The following is a 14,800-nucleotide window of genomic DNA, read 5'->3' as shown; positions in this document are numbered from 1 at the left end:
TGTCCACCATCCCTTTCATAACATCCTTATTGCACAGGCAGATTTTATTTTGGAAAAGGAGCTGTGTGGAATGGGAGAAGTGAGATCAATGGAGTCAAAGCTAGCTTTATAAAGTTAATATTGTTTATCTCTCTTATGTGTTTGATCTTGAAATACAGCTTAATATTCAAGCATGTCAATCATCTCTTCAGCTCAGTCTCATGTACTATTTACCAAAGCATTGTACATAAATCAATATTTCTTTCCCAATTACTTTCATTTCAAATTTTTTCCAGTCTTCCTTAAATATCCTAAACATGTCATCAGTATGTTATTTATGGGATGCAATATTTTCTGATCCTTTTTCATTAGAATATTTCCTTTTGTGGCTCACTCTTTATAGTTCAACTCACACACATGTAGGAAATGCCACAATGCTTTTTTATATTTCTGTCAGTTTATTTCTTGTTTAAGGAGGCACCCTGAGAGGAGAGTGAGTGAGTGACACAGACTTCAGGCCACTGTGTTCAGCCAATAGGAACTGAGTTTTTAGTCTGATTATTCTTCTAGATCCTGCCCTGGAGTTAGTTCAGGTCCTGAGATTTTGTTATGTTTTCTTGTAGGCTTTGCTGAATGTCTTATGGATCTTTTGATAAATATTTTTATTTATTTTCTGTCTATTCATTTATTGGGTAGAGACTGTCAGGAATTGAGGAGGAAGGGGAGGGTAGAGAGGGAGAAACAGAGAGACACCTGCAGCCCTGCTTCACCATTCATAAAGCTTTCCCGTTGCAGGTGGGGACTGAGGGCTGGAACCCAGGTTCTTGTGCATTGGAACACGTGCACTCAACCAGGTGCACCACCACCTGGCCCCTAGTATATGGATTCTTGTAACTTTGACAATTTGCATTTATCTGGATTCATGGAGTTTTGGAAATCTATCTTTTTGTTTGTTTTAGTAAAAGCACTCATACCCATAGAGCGCACATGAATAAAATATTTCACACAGGTGTTTGTGGCTGACAACAGCATTGCACGAGAAGTTATAGCTTCATTTATCTGAACCTTCAGCTCCACCACAAAATAAAATAACCTATAGGAAATGCTTATTTTCTTCACCCTCAGCTGTATTTCTATGCTTTGCACAAGGTTTCATGTCATTAGTTTGTGTCTTATATGACAACGGATTACTGTTTGTTTCTGTGGTGTTGAGCTGATATTGGATCAGACTGTTTTGTAAATTCAGATGCTCTGGCCCCACTTACCATAATTTTCCCTGAGCACATCCATGAATTTGTAGAGTGATCCCAAATCCCCATGTGAATTTTCATTCAAACCAACAGTCACATAGATCTGAAATGAAATATGCTTGTGAACAGAAATGATCTGGTGGTTCCAATTAAACTGACCATCCCTTTGGTTATCTCATAGCACGCAGAAATTGCGTAGTAGGATCTTTTTGTTCATGAAGATAGTTTAAGGCCCAAGTTTAACTTCTTGCTATTTGAAGTAATTTTCTGGCATTTGAAAATAATGTGCATCCTCGCTTTCCTGATCAGAGAGGTTGTCACTTTGTCCCTTTAGCTCCTCGAATTTCTTAATAAACCTGCTGACCACTCTTTATGTTCATTTGTTATAGATGTAGAACACTTTGTCAGTATGATTGTCTTAATACCACTTGAAATAAATGTACATTTTAGTGTCTTATATGCGCGAATCTTTGCATTGCAATGAAAATCGTTGTATTGCTTATGTAAGTGTAAATAGTTCGAATATTGTCTAAAGCCATAATAAAGACTATTTAGTAAAGGGTATTGTGAATGTTCATGAAAATTGCTGAGTCCATTGAGTTTTCATAGTTCCAAGACTATATTTCCCTTACTATGTCACTAATTTTAGAACTTTCTTGAATTATTATCATAAAAGAAAAGGTAGGTTGACGTTGTGTCTTGATAAAATATAAATCAAATGGCCTGGTTTCCTAAATATATTTTTCTATCTATTGTCTATTAGACAAAACAGAGAGAAATTGAAAGGAGAGGAGAGATGGGAGCAAGAAAGATAAGACACCTGCTGACCTGCTTCATGGCTCATGAGAAGTGTTGTCCCTGCATGTGGGGAATGGGGGCTCGAGTGTGAGACCTTGCTCATGGTGGTGATATGTGCGCCTAACTGGGTGTTCCACCACCAGACACCAATGTTCATTTGTTTTTCTGTTTAATTTCACTGCCACCAGGCTTAGCTCGGGCTCGGTGCCTGCACTATAAATACACCTCTCCCAGTAGACCTCTCTCTCTCTCTCTCTGTGTCTCTCTCTCTCCTCCTCTTTCTCTCTATTTCTTCTTCTTCTTCCTTTATAATAATTCATGAAACAGAGCAAAACTGAGTGGGAAGGGGAAGATAGAAAGAGAGAGAGAGAGAGACACCTGAAGACCTGCTTCACCTCTAATGAGGCTTCACCCCTGCACTTGGGGACGTGGTCTCGAACCCAGGTCCTTCTGCATGAAAACATGTGCACTGAACTGAGTGTGCCACTGCCCCCCCTTCCCTAATTTTAAAAAAGAGATTCTAGACCTTATATGGAATATATATGTTATGTGCCATATCACAGGTATAAGCACATGTGGACCACTTGTAGTAATATTCTCATCCCTACAATAGAAGGATCTGAGATGTTAGCAGCGTCGTAGATGGTCCCAGTGCCCTTTTCTCCATCAGATGCATCCTTATTCCACCATCCCCATGGCCGTGTGAATCTAGCATCCGGAGATCCAGCATCTGGAGATCCAGCAGGACTCTGAGGGGACTCACTTCAGTCACTGACTCCAGGTGCACCTCTGTGCTCATCTGCACTGTGTGGCCCTTGGCAGTGGGGTGGAGAGAGAGGCAGGTGAGGAGGCAGACATCTTGGTGCATCTGGCCCTCCTTCCTGGCTCCCAGCAGGGCGCAGGTGGAGGGGGGATGCTACTGCCCTCCTCCAGACCAGTCTTTCCCTAGGCAGACCCCTAGGCATGTGACAGGTGCCAACACTGGTGTTATCGTGACTCTACTAACAAAAAAAAAAATGGAAGAAATAAATCCACACACTTTTATTTAGCATTGTAAAATGTACTTTTACTGGTGATTTAATAACTGCTTACACAATCATAAGATTTCAGAGGGATTGTTTCATACCTCACCCAGCACTGCGATTCTGCCTCCGATCCTGCGCTTCTCCCACACACTCCCTCCAAACACAACCACCAGTTTTCTTTCTTTTTTTTTTTTTAAATTTTTTTATATTTATTTTATTTATTACCTTTTGTTGCCCTTGTTGTTTTATTGTTGTAGTTATTATTGTTGTTGTTGTTGTTGGATAGGACAGAGAGAAATGGAGAGAGGAGGGGAAGACAGAGAGGAGGAGAGAAAGATAGACACCTGCAGACGTGCTTCACCGCCTGTGAAGCGACTCCCCTGAAGGAGTCCTTATGCTGGTCCTTGTGCTTTGCGCTACCTGCGCTTAACCCGCTGCGCTACAGCCCGACTCCCAACCACCAGTTTTCAAAAAGGCTACGAACACTTTGGCTACTTCGCCCCCACACCCTCCCCCCACCAGTTCATGTGTTTTACCTCTTTATACTGTTCATAGGAACAAAACCATTCCTTCATTATTGTTCAGAGAGGGTCATTTGGTAAGATAACAACTGTGGAACAAGAGACCTTGAGCACTCAAAGCTGAAGTGTAAATCTCACCTCTGTCTATGCCCTCCTCCCTCACCAATTTTATTTACTTCTTTCTTCATTAGGTTTACTCCTAGATACTTCTATTAGTGACTTAATACTGATTGACAAAATTATAACAGGAGTTTAATTCTTTTTTCAAGTTTTTCTATATTCTTACTAATTTAATATTGATTTACAAAATTGCATGTCCACAGGAGTGTAAGTCCATACTGTTCCCACCACGAGAATCCCAAGTCCCCACTCCCTATACTGCAAGCTATAGAAGCTTTCCTAAGGTTGTAGGGTGAACTATTATTTCTACAGTTGCCTAGATTTGTTTATAATTTTTCTGTTTTTCCACCAATAACCTGACTTTTTTTTCCTTTCCAAGCTACATATAATCTTATTACAACCTCCAAATTTCCCACTCTTCTTTCCTGCTCTTTCTCCATGTCCTGAGAGAAGTGGAGTTCAGAGAACTCTTTATTATTATTATTATTATTATTATTATTATTATTATTATTATTATTATTTGTGGCCTCATCCATTAGAACATTCCCACAAAGTGATACTGTGTAACACACACACACACACACACACACACACACACCACTCAGCCCTAACTGATGTTTGTGCTGGGGATTGAACCTAGGACCTCTGAGTTCAGGCAAGCAAGTTTTCTACATAACAATTATGCTGTCTTACGAGACCTCTTTGTTAGAATTTATAAACTCTCCATGACATGTAATAATTATCCAAATTATATAGTTTGCCTTATGGTTAACATTTTTTTCATTTTGCAACTAAATCTAGTTTGAATTTCTACTCTGCACCATTCCATTGCTTTGTGTTGGTTCTTTATTTTTTTGCTTTTTTTTTTTTTGCTTTTTTTCAAATAAAGGGTGAGAGATGGGGGGTTGGGATTGGGTAGTGACAGAGCAAATGGGAAACAAAACAGTACTGTTACACGACTTGTCAAGCTCACATTTGGTGGCTGGATGCTCTGAATGAGGCCTTGGTGAACAGGAAAGGGTGCACCCTACCTGCTGAGCTATCTTCTGGCCCCAGCTGGTTTACTCTTGATGTTGCTTGCTCTATGGGACCGTGAAATACATGATGACTGGCAGGCAATGTTATGTAATCATACAGAGTTTTTCTCATAGTTCTCAATGTTTTTTGTATTCCAAATACACCTCATTCACACACCACCCACCCTCTGGTGGTCACTAATTTGTTTTTTAACTTTCACTGTGGTTTTGTTGTTCACAGTCATAAATATATGGACCCCTGCAGTATGTAGAAAAATACATTGACTGGTATGTAGCAAAAATACATCCCACTTTAACACCTTTATCAAGAAGGGTCTTGATAAAACAAGGGGACTGGCAACATGACAGTTATGGTAATGGTTATGGTTTAGGTTAGGAAGAACAACGTTGTATTTGGTGGTCATCAACAAAAAGCATACTGTTTGGCAGTGTCAGAGCAGTGGGAATCCAACTGCTGAGTGTGTGACATGAACAGCTCAATTAGAACACAAATATGAGGAGACTGAAGGTTGGAGTTCATAGAACACAGGATGCTGCAAGCCCCAGGTCAAAGACAATGTGCTGGGAAGGATGTAGCATGTCCCCATGCTCGGTGCTGCCAGAATGAAGATGCCCAGTCTGTCCTCTGCCAGTGCACCTGGATGAGCACTGTGTCCCATGGGGTTTCTCAAGCAACCTGCCCTCTTCTCCTCAGACAGGTGTCCTAGGCCAGTCCTACTGCCCTGTAGGAATGATGACTTCACATCAACAGGTCTGCTGGAGGGGACACTTTGTCAGTCCTGTGACACTGTGAGCAGTTGGAACATCGATGAGTCTGCCAAGGAATTTTGAATCAAGTCATGCATTGGATGGTCTCACCTGCTCTGCTACTCACCTGAAGTTAGAGTAATTACTGATTGATTAACTAATTAATTTTTTTAGCACAAGGATTATCACTGGGGCTCAGTGCCCACATGAGGAGTATACCCCTCCCTATGGCCACTTTCCCCTTTTTCTTTGTTTTGTTGGTTTTTTTACAGAGACAGAATCAGAATGGGAGAGAGAGCGACATGCAGTAGCACCCCACAGCACATGAAACTCCCCCCTAGACAGAGCAGGGAACTTGGCCCTGGGTTCTCACGCACAGTGAGGCACGCCCTGTGCCAGCTGCACCTCAGCCCAGCTGCAGTTGAGACTTGATTTGTTGACACACAACTCATTAGGCAACATTTACCTGGGGAAAATTATCTTAATGTTGGACTGTTTGGGCCCAGGTGTTTCTCACTTATTGCCAGGAACTAGGTTATTTGATTTTGTCTGTCTCCCTCTCCTAGCAGTCCCCAAGCTGGAGCTGTCCTGCTGCCACAGGTGACATGACAGTCATTGGCTTTGAGCAGGTGAGCTGAGGACACCCCTTTCCTATATCCACTCCTTGTGGTCTAACCTCACATGCATGGTCTCTCTCTCTCTCTCTCTCTCTCTCTCACTGAATATTCACCTGGGCATCTACTTTCAGCTTCACTCAGTAAGTACTGAAGACTGTGTTGGGGGTGAGATGAAGCTGGAATTACGCTGTGATGTGTAAGATAAATCTCCTCATAATTTAAGCCTGAAATCCCAGTGGAAGAACTAATCAGCTGGTGTCTCCAGATTAAGATTAAATTGAATAAATCTAGTGATGTTTATTAATGATTGTGGAATATCATTTGTGTTTTTCAGATGTCATGTTTGAATTCATGTACATTGGACTCGTTCTCATTTCCATATGTTAATTGAAATTCCCTCAGAATAAAACTTTGCATGTTTTCTAATAAACTGCTCTAATAAAAATTAAAATTTTCTAGTAAAATAGGAGAGAGGGAGACCACAGAACCATGCTGAGGGGGTCAGGCTCAAGCCTTGGTCCCACATGAGAAAGCCATGCGCCATGAAGTGAGGTCTTTCTTCAGCCCGACATTATTTTACCTAACGTATTCTATTGTGTCTGCATAGGGTATGATTATGACAGTTCTTACATTTCAGATAGATTCAGACATCCAGCTACTAAATAATTACATATATATCAGCAATCCATGTGCTAATACTGTTTTGCTGGCAGAGGACTGTGATCCTTAAAATATGGGAGATGTTATGTCTTTAAATTAACATTATGTTGATATTTTCCTGGGGGGAAAGACAGCTGTGCTGAAGTTCCAGCTATGTCTTTAACTACTTGTTGCTTCGTATCATCTCTGCATAAATGTAACTCTACCATAGAATAGGCTAGACTTTTTGAGAAATAATTTCAACCAATTGATCAAATCTGTGGTTCCTCTTTTGTAAACTCACACTTATCATCAGTCTGTGGAAGTGTGTGTTCTTCCTAGCTCAGCAATGAGCAATTTGGACTACAAATCAGAATTTCTCCACTGAAAGCAAAGTGAACACTTAGAAATTCTACCTTGGAAGACTGGCAAAGAAGATACTTTCTTTCCCATTTTTTTTTGTTGTAATAGTGCCCAATCTTTCACAATATTGTATTCGATTAGCTGGTTTAAAAACATTATGCCCATGCATAGGGTAAATGATATGTCAAAATAAATGAAGTGATTTTTTAAAAATATTTATTTATTTATTTATTCCCTTTGTGGCCCTTGTTATTTTATGGTTGTGATTATTATTGTTGTCATCGTTATTGGATAGGCCAGAGAGAAATGGAGAGAGGAGGGGAAGACAGAGAGGGGGAAAGAAAGATAGACACCTGCAGACCTGCTTCACCACAAGTGACGTGATTCCCCTGGTGGTGGGGAGCCCTCGCTCAAACTGGGATCCTTAAACCGGTTCTTGAGCTTTGTGCCACCTGTGCTTAACCCGCTGTGCTACTGCCCCACTCCCAAAGTGACTTTTTATATAGTATTCTGGTGGGATGTATCAGATTTAGAAGAGTATATTATCTGCTCATGGAGACCTGTGCATTTTGAAAGGCATACGAGGATAAGCTTTTATCTAGTGAAATCCCAAGAAAGAGACCACCACAGGAACATCTTCTGACAAGCTTACAGATGCCACATAGCAGAAAAACATGAGTTTGTCCTTTTGAAAACAGGGAGTTATGTGATAGGAGGAAGAAGATAAGACAGCTTTGAACTCCAGCTTCATCAGCACCCAGAGAGAGGGAGAAAAGGAGAGGGATATATGGAGGTAGTAATATTATCATGAGTGGCTCAGAGAAGAAGAAAGGATTGGATCAGGTAGAAAAAGGGGGGCAACTTTGTATAAATATAGACATCTAGAAATAATAGCTGACCCATGTCTACAACCTTAGGGCAACTGTGCTGGCTTGCAGTGGGGAGACTGAAGATTCAGAACTCTGGTGGTGGGAATGGAGTGGATTTATAGCCCTGTTGACATCTAATTGTGTAACTCAATCTTAAATCAATTTTTAAAAATTTACACAATGTTAACTTCAGTTGAGATAGTATAATAGTTATGCAAATAACTTTCTTTTTAAATTTTTTTATTATCTTTACTTATTGGATAGAGAAAGCCAGAAATTGAGAGGAGGAGGGGAGAAAGAGAGCAGAGAGACAGAGAGACACCTGCAAACCTACTTCACCTCTTGTAAAGCTTTCCCACTGCATGTGGGGACTGGGGGCTTGAACCCAGGTTCTTGTGCACTATAATATGTGTGCTCAACCAGGTGCACCACCACCCAGCCCCCTGCAAATAACTTTCATACCTGCAGCTTGGACGTTTCAGGTTCCAATCTTCTGTACCACCATAAGCCAGAGCTAAGCAGGGCTCTGGTAAAAAATAATAAGTAAATATCTCATTGTAAAGAAAAAGAAAACAGGGAGTTGACATTGTGCTATATTGCCTTCAAGATAGCCTATGACTGTAATGTCTCAAATGGAAAAATAAAATGGAAAGAGCCAGATTTATATTGAGGAAGTATAAAAATTTATGTGGTACAAAGAATGATTTTCACTCCTTAGGATGTCTCCATCCAAGTCCTGGAATCCCTAATGTTAATCTACTAGACTGTGGAGAGATGGGGACTATGGTTAATGTGTGAACTCTATGAATCCATTGGCTTCTACGTAGGGAGCTCATGTTAGACTGAAATCACAGAGATCCTGGATTGTGGGGTGAGAAAAGGTGAGATGATTTCAACTTCATGATGAATGCTCGCTTGGACATTCATTCCCCTCTTATTTTTTGTTTTGGTCATGATTTTTCTTTTGCATAATTTTCCCCTCATTCCTATGGTGTCAACATACTTGAGTCATTTATGTGGCCATTACTGTAGTTAATGCTGAGTATGAGCTATGGGGATGCAGAACAGGAAGCAGTACTTTCTAGGAAAGAGTTTAACACTCTTAGCATATAGATAATATGTCCATTGTCTTGGTGTGGTTATGGTTATGTAACTAAGCTTACACCCAGTGAGTAATTTTGGTGTAGAAATAAAGGTGAGACTGTATTTCAAGATGTTATAAGTCCATGGAATCACTTAAAAATTGTGTTAAATGAAAATGGTGATGGTTTGATTTTGCATACCAAGTAAATAATGATTTGAAGTATGTATATATATTTTCAGCTATAAACAGTATGTTTCTTCCTTCCCACTATGAAGATCATGCCCATGTTCAGCAGGGAATCAATTACAAAAGACAGACCTTCTGCACCCCATAATGACCCTGGGTCCATACTCCCAGAGGGATAAAGAATAGGAAAACTATTAGGGGATGGAATAGGATATGGAGTTCCAGTGGTGGGACTTGCGTGAATTGCACCCCTCTTATCCTGTGGTCTTGTCAGTGTTTCCATTTTATAAATAAAAACTTTAAAAAATAATAAAGAAAGAAAGACACAAAGATAGCAAAAAAAAAAAAAAAAGCTCAATGACCTGAGGAAATAGCATAATTTTTATGCAAATAGACTTTTATGCCTGAGGCACCAGAGGTCCCAAGTTCAGTCTGGAGCCCCATCATAAGCCAGAGCTGATCAGTGCTCCAGCAAAACAAACTAACTAAATATATCAAACATAGTTTTACTCATGATTTGTCGGGAAATTGTGAGGAGCCTCACAAAGCACCCTGCATTTTTCTACCTCCAGGAGCCTGGCATTCCTTAAAACATTAAGCCAGCTCCCCCTGCTCCACCCTGCATTCCTGATACTATGGCCTATCTACATAAACATTGTTTTGCCTGAAAGATCCCCACCCATTCCATTCCTTTGATCTATCTTCTTTCTACCCTCAAGACCCTCCCTCCCTCCAGGGTATTATTAATCCTACCAGTTAAAACTCCTGCAACAGTTGCTAAGGAAGTTCCTACCTTTCCAGCCCCTTTCCTAGCCATTTCCGTTTCTGACTTGCCACTTCCAGGTCTTCCCTTTAAAAGCCTTGGCTCTCTGATCAATAAAGATATTGCATTGCCTCGCCGCCATGAGTCTGTTCCTGAGTCATCTCCCTCATGTGGCTGAGTGAGTAGCAGCCCAAGCTGGCTCCAGTCGAGTTCTCTCCAACCCAGAGAGTATGCACCAGGAAGAAGCACCCCCACACTAGCCCAGCAATGATTGATCAGTTTTACAATATTATAAAATTCCAGGATTATATTCACATCTACACATGGTGCTTGTAAGACACCATGTCCTCCACTAAGGTTCTGTGCCCCCCACTACCCCAAAAGTAACCATCTTATTTCTCAGAAAATCCAAGAGACAGTTTGGCTACCTTTTCTTTTGCAAGTTCCTTTACTTTAGTCATCTATATTCTATATATAAATGAAACTACCTGACAGTTATCCTTCAATTTCAACTCTTTACTTATTTCACTTAACATACCCACTTCCAATTCCATACAGTTTGCTTATGAGATATAATGTCCTCCTTACTGACTGTGGAATATAGTTCCTTTGAATATATATCCCATTACTTCTTTACCTTACACTAGCCATTTAAGTTGTTTTCACATTTTGATCTTTGTAAAACCATTGATTTTTTTTTTATTGATGTAACTTTGCATGATATTACTTGATAAATTTCAGGTGTGCATCTTTACAAGTCAAACTTTGTATATGCTACATTAAGTTCACCATTAAAAGTTTAATTCTATCTTTTGCTTTTCACTGTAAATGATCTATTTATTGACCAGTGAGTATAACATTTCCCCATAGGTTTTTCACAAATGACTCTGACAAATCTTGGAATTTCTCTTTCTACATCTAGCTTTCTGATTGTTTCACTATAATGGGTTGCTGGGAAATTGTGCAGATGCAGTCACATCTGCCATGTTGTGCCCTCAGGGCACTGTTGATTCCCTGCGATAGTTGGAGTGCTTTGGTTACTCCTCCCCCTTCCCATTCTCATGAGAGTTATTATCCTACCCTGGAGTGCTATGGTTACTCCTCCCCCTTCCCATTCTCACGAGAGTTATTATCCTACCCTGGAGTGCTATGGTTACCCTTCCCCCTTCCCATTCTCACGAGAGCTATTCCCATAAAAGCCCTTCTTCTTCCGCACCTCACTCTCTTGCCCACCTTTCACTTCGGTGATTAGACTCAGGGAAGGTTGCTGCGTGAGGCAGCCATTTTTGCTACCTCCACGTGGCCCAAGCTGCTTCTCTCTCACCCAACTCAGAGGTACCAGTGGAAATAAAGGATTGAGTTCCCTTTCTGCTCCAAACCTCCTTTTTCTGCATCCAGCCGCTGCAAGTGACAACGGGTATTTTCTGAAATACTTTTTTATTTGTTAAAAATGACCACTGTGTGCTAAGCTCATCCATGTGCTTCATTTCATGGATTGAATTTTAGATACTAATCAAATCTGTGTACAAGAAACAACCCCCTCTTATTAATGGTATATTTATTTTCTGTGTTGATGAAGTCAGTTTGCATAACTTCCTGAGATTTTTCTGCATCTATATTCATGAGAAATTGTGGTTTGTCAGTGTGTGTGTGTGTGTGTGTGTGTGTGTGTGTGTGTGTGTGTGTGGTGTGTGTGATTTTTGTCTGGATTAGCTCTCTTGAAAATACAATCATCATGAACAATGGTAGACACAGCCCCATACTCTATCACTCAAGGAAGATGGGTCCTGAAATGAGTGCAGCCTAGAATGTTCCTAGCTGTGACCACAGATGGTGAGCTCAGACCAACAGGTATGCAGAGGTTACACAGGCTCCTGCAATGAATATGGGCCCCAGATCAAATTGATAGGGTCTACAGTTAACCTTTGGCCCACCAGCATGTTAGCTGTTGGATTCAGGCAAAAGTCTGTAGTGTCATGGGCTCCTTGGAATATGCCTAGAATCAACCTATTAGCTTAGACCCCAAAAATCTCATCTGCTATATTCTTGCCTTTAGATTCCTGATTATTAAACAATTTGTTTTTCTTTATATCTTAATGCTTTTTCAGCCACCAAGTTGAAGATGCTACCATGACGCCAACCTGACTTCTTCACTGGGCAGATGACCTCACCAATATGTCCTGGAGCCTCACCTCTCCAGAGCCCTGCCCCACTAAGAGAGAGAGAGAGAGGCTGGAAGTATAGGTCGACCTGCCAACACCCATGTTCAGTGGGGAAGCAATTACAGAAGCCAGACCTCCCACCTTCTGTACCCCATAATGACCCTGGGTCCATACTCCCAGAGGGATAAAGAATAGGAAAGCTTTCAAGGGAGAGGATGTGATACAGAGCTCTGGTGGTGGGAACTGTATGGAATTGTACCCCTCTTATGCTATGGTCTTATTGATATTTTCATTTTTTAAATAAATTAAAGAAAATATAGCCATCATAGAATAAACTGGAAATTTGCTATTCTACCTTTTTGACGTGTTTATGAAGGGTTGGGTAAATGATTCCTTGGATGATTTGAAGTGTCAACAGGGAAACCATACAGGTGTGGACTTTCAAGAGCAATTGTTTCTGCAATTTATGCTTTTTTTGTAGGCTTATCCCCATATTCTATCCCTTCTTGAGCTTATTTCATCTGTACCTGTCTAGAAATGTAATCATGATTTTGTATACCTCATGATTCAAGATTTACATGAAAGTTGGGATGGAATAATATGGAAGAATCCTGTGGAGTTGAAAGGCACTGAGACAATCTAAGACACCACCAAATCTCAGGCTCTTCTATTATAGGAATGACACTATCACTGTCGTTGTTATAGACCATACTAGGACACTGGGTATGGGACATACCATTATCATACCAAATAAGACATAGAATCTTTTTTTTTAATTAGGAAACTGAACTATCAGATTTGTGGATTTTATCAAGACACAAACTAAAACAGCTTCTTCTTTTATATTAATAATCCAAGAAAGCTAAAAATAAACATGATGATTATAAGAGCTGGGGAGACTGCATAATGCTTATGCAAAGAGACTGTCATGCTCAGACTTCAAGATCCCAGGTTCAATCCCCAGAACTACCATAGGCCAGAGTTGAGCAGTGATCTTGTCTCCCTATCTATCTATCTATCTATCTATCTATCTCTATCTCTATCTCCCCTCTCTATGTATTTCTCTCATTAAAATAAATAAAAATATATTTTTTTAATTATTGATTACAGTGGTCCAGGAGGTGGTGCAGTAGATAAAGCATCGGACTCTCAGGCATGAGGTCTTGAGTTCAATCCCCGGCAGCACATTTAACACAGTGATGTCTGGCTCTTTCTCTTTCCTCCTATATTTCTCAGTAATAAATAAATAAAATATTTTTTAAAAAATTATTGATTATAATAAGAGAAATATAGTCATGGATCTCTGAAAATATCATTTTTCAGAAGGGTTATTAACTGCCCATAACATATAAGGCTCTAAGCAATATTCAGCATCAATATATAGACAGTATTTAAACAATATTTTATATTGAAAAGTTTAATGTGTTTAAAGATTTAATGTGTTTAAAGTTTAAAGATTTATACAAATAGGGTACTAAAATATATCCATTTATACCAGGTTACATGAAAGGAATCAAAGTAACAAAGCGCTCTACATAATTAACACATGAACATAGATGAGAGTTAACTAACTGTATTAGAATATTCAAGTGGCTAAAAAGATAAACTTTTTTTGATCAGAAAAATGAGGGTGCATATCATCATTTTACATTGTCAGGCAGGAGGTCTCACCTAGATGGTGCACTACTTTTCCATGTGTATGACCCAGGTTCAGCCAGGGCCCTCCACTGACTCTCTCTCTCTCTCCTTCCCTCCTCCCTCCCTCCCTCTCCCTCCCTCTCTCTCTCTTTCCCTCCCTTCCTCCTTCTATCCACCCTTCTTTGTCTTTGTCTTTGAAAAAAGAAAAAAAAAAAGTCATCCCAAAGCAGTGAAGCCCTGTAATGTTTAATATATATATATATATATATATATATATATAAGCTTCATGAAGAAACATATCACAAGGTATAATTTCTGTGTGGCAGAAATTCACAGAAGGAATGACCAATTCAAGTGTAACCACCAGGTTATTTCTACTTAAATGCATATTTCATTTAAAAGCTATCTATGTGACTATTTGGAATAAACTAATAACTCCTTATAGGTATCTGCCTATCTCTTCTGTTTGCATGTATAGTTTGATTTCCTGTGTTTCTTCTTACATGAGTTCAAATTCATTTTTCCAAGATTGTGTATTATACTTCATTCACTTTGCAGCAACTCTTTTCAAGTTAATTTTCTTCACATACTGGAGAATGTTGCTACTTTTCTTATAATACATAGCAATTTGCCCGAGTGTTATGTATTAACCTTCTGTATTATTTACATTTGAATGGCATGATTTTTCTGAGACAAACACACCGTTATAAGAATGACCTCAGGGTGGAGGGAGACCACTTACCCAGCAGAGCATTTGCTTTACCATGTTTTAAAGGCACTAAAAGGAACTCCACGCAAGGCACAAGGGAGGTCTGTGGATGGGGGAGCAAGGGTGGAGTATCTCCCCTTACCTCTTCCCCCTTTCCCCTTTCCTCTCTCTGCTTCCCCTTCTCTTGGGATGGGGGGGGGGGAAGAGAAAAGGGAAAAAAGGAGAGAGAAGAAAGGGCTTGGTGGTGGCACACCTGGTTGAGTACACGTTACAATGCAGAAGGAACCAAGTTC

The 14,800-nt window shown here is 40.0% G+C and overlaps 1 protein-coding gene across 1 annotated transcript in view; it reads right to left on the bottom strand.

Moving 5' to 3' along the window:
* Positions 1 to 14,800, bottom strand: part of ARF1 (ADP ribosylation factor 1) — a 442,994-nt gene that overhangs the window by 354,381 nt on the left and 73,813 nt on the right. The window lies entirely within an intron of this gene.

This window comes from Erinaceus europaeus, chromosome 9 (genome assembly GCF_950295315.1).
Source record: "Erinaceus europaeus chromosome 9, mEriEur2.1, whole genome shotgun sequence".
NCBI lineage: Eukaryota > Metazoa > Chordata > Mammalia > Eulipotyphla > Erinaceidae > Erinaceus > Erinaceus europaeus.
Note: the sequence above shows the minus strand (reverse complement) of the source record. Positions and strands in the feature narration are given on the sequence as shown.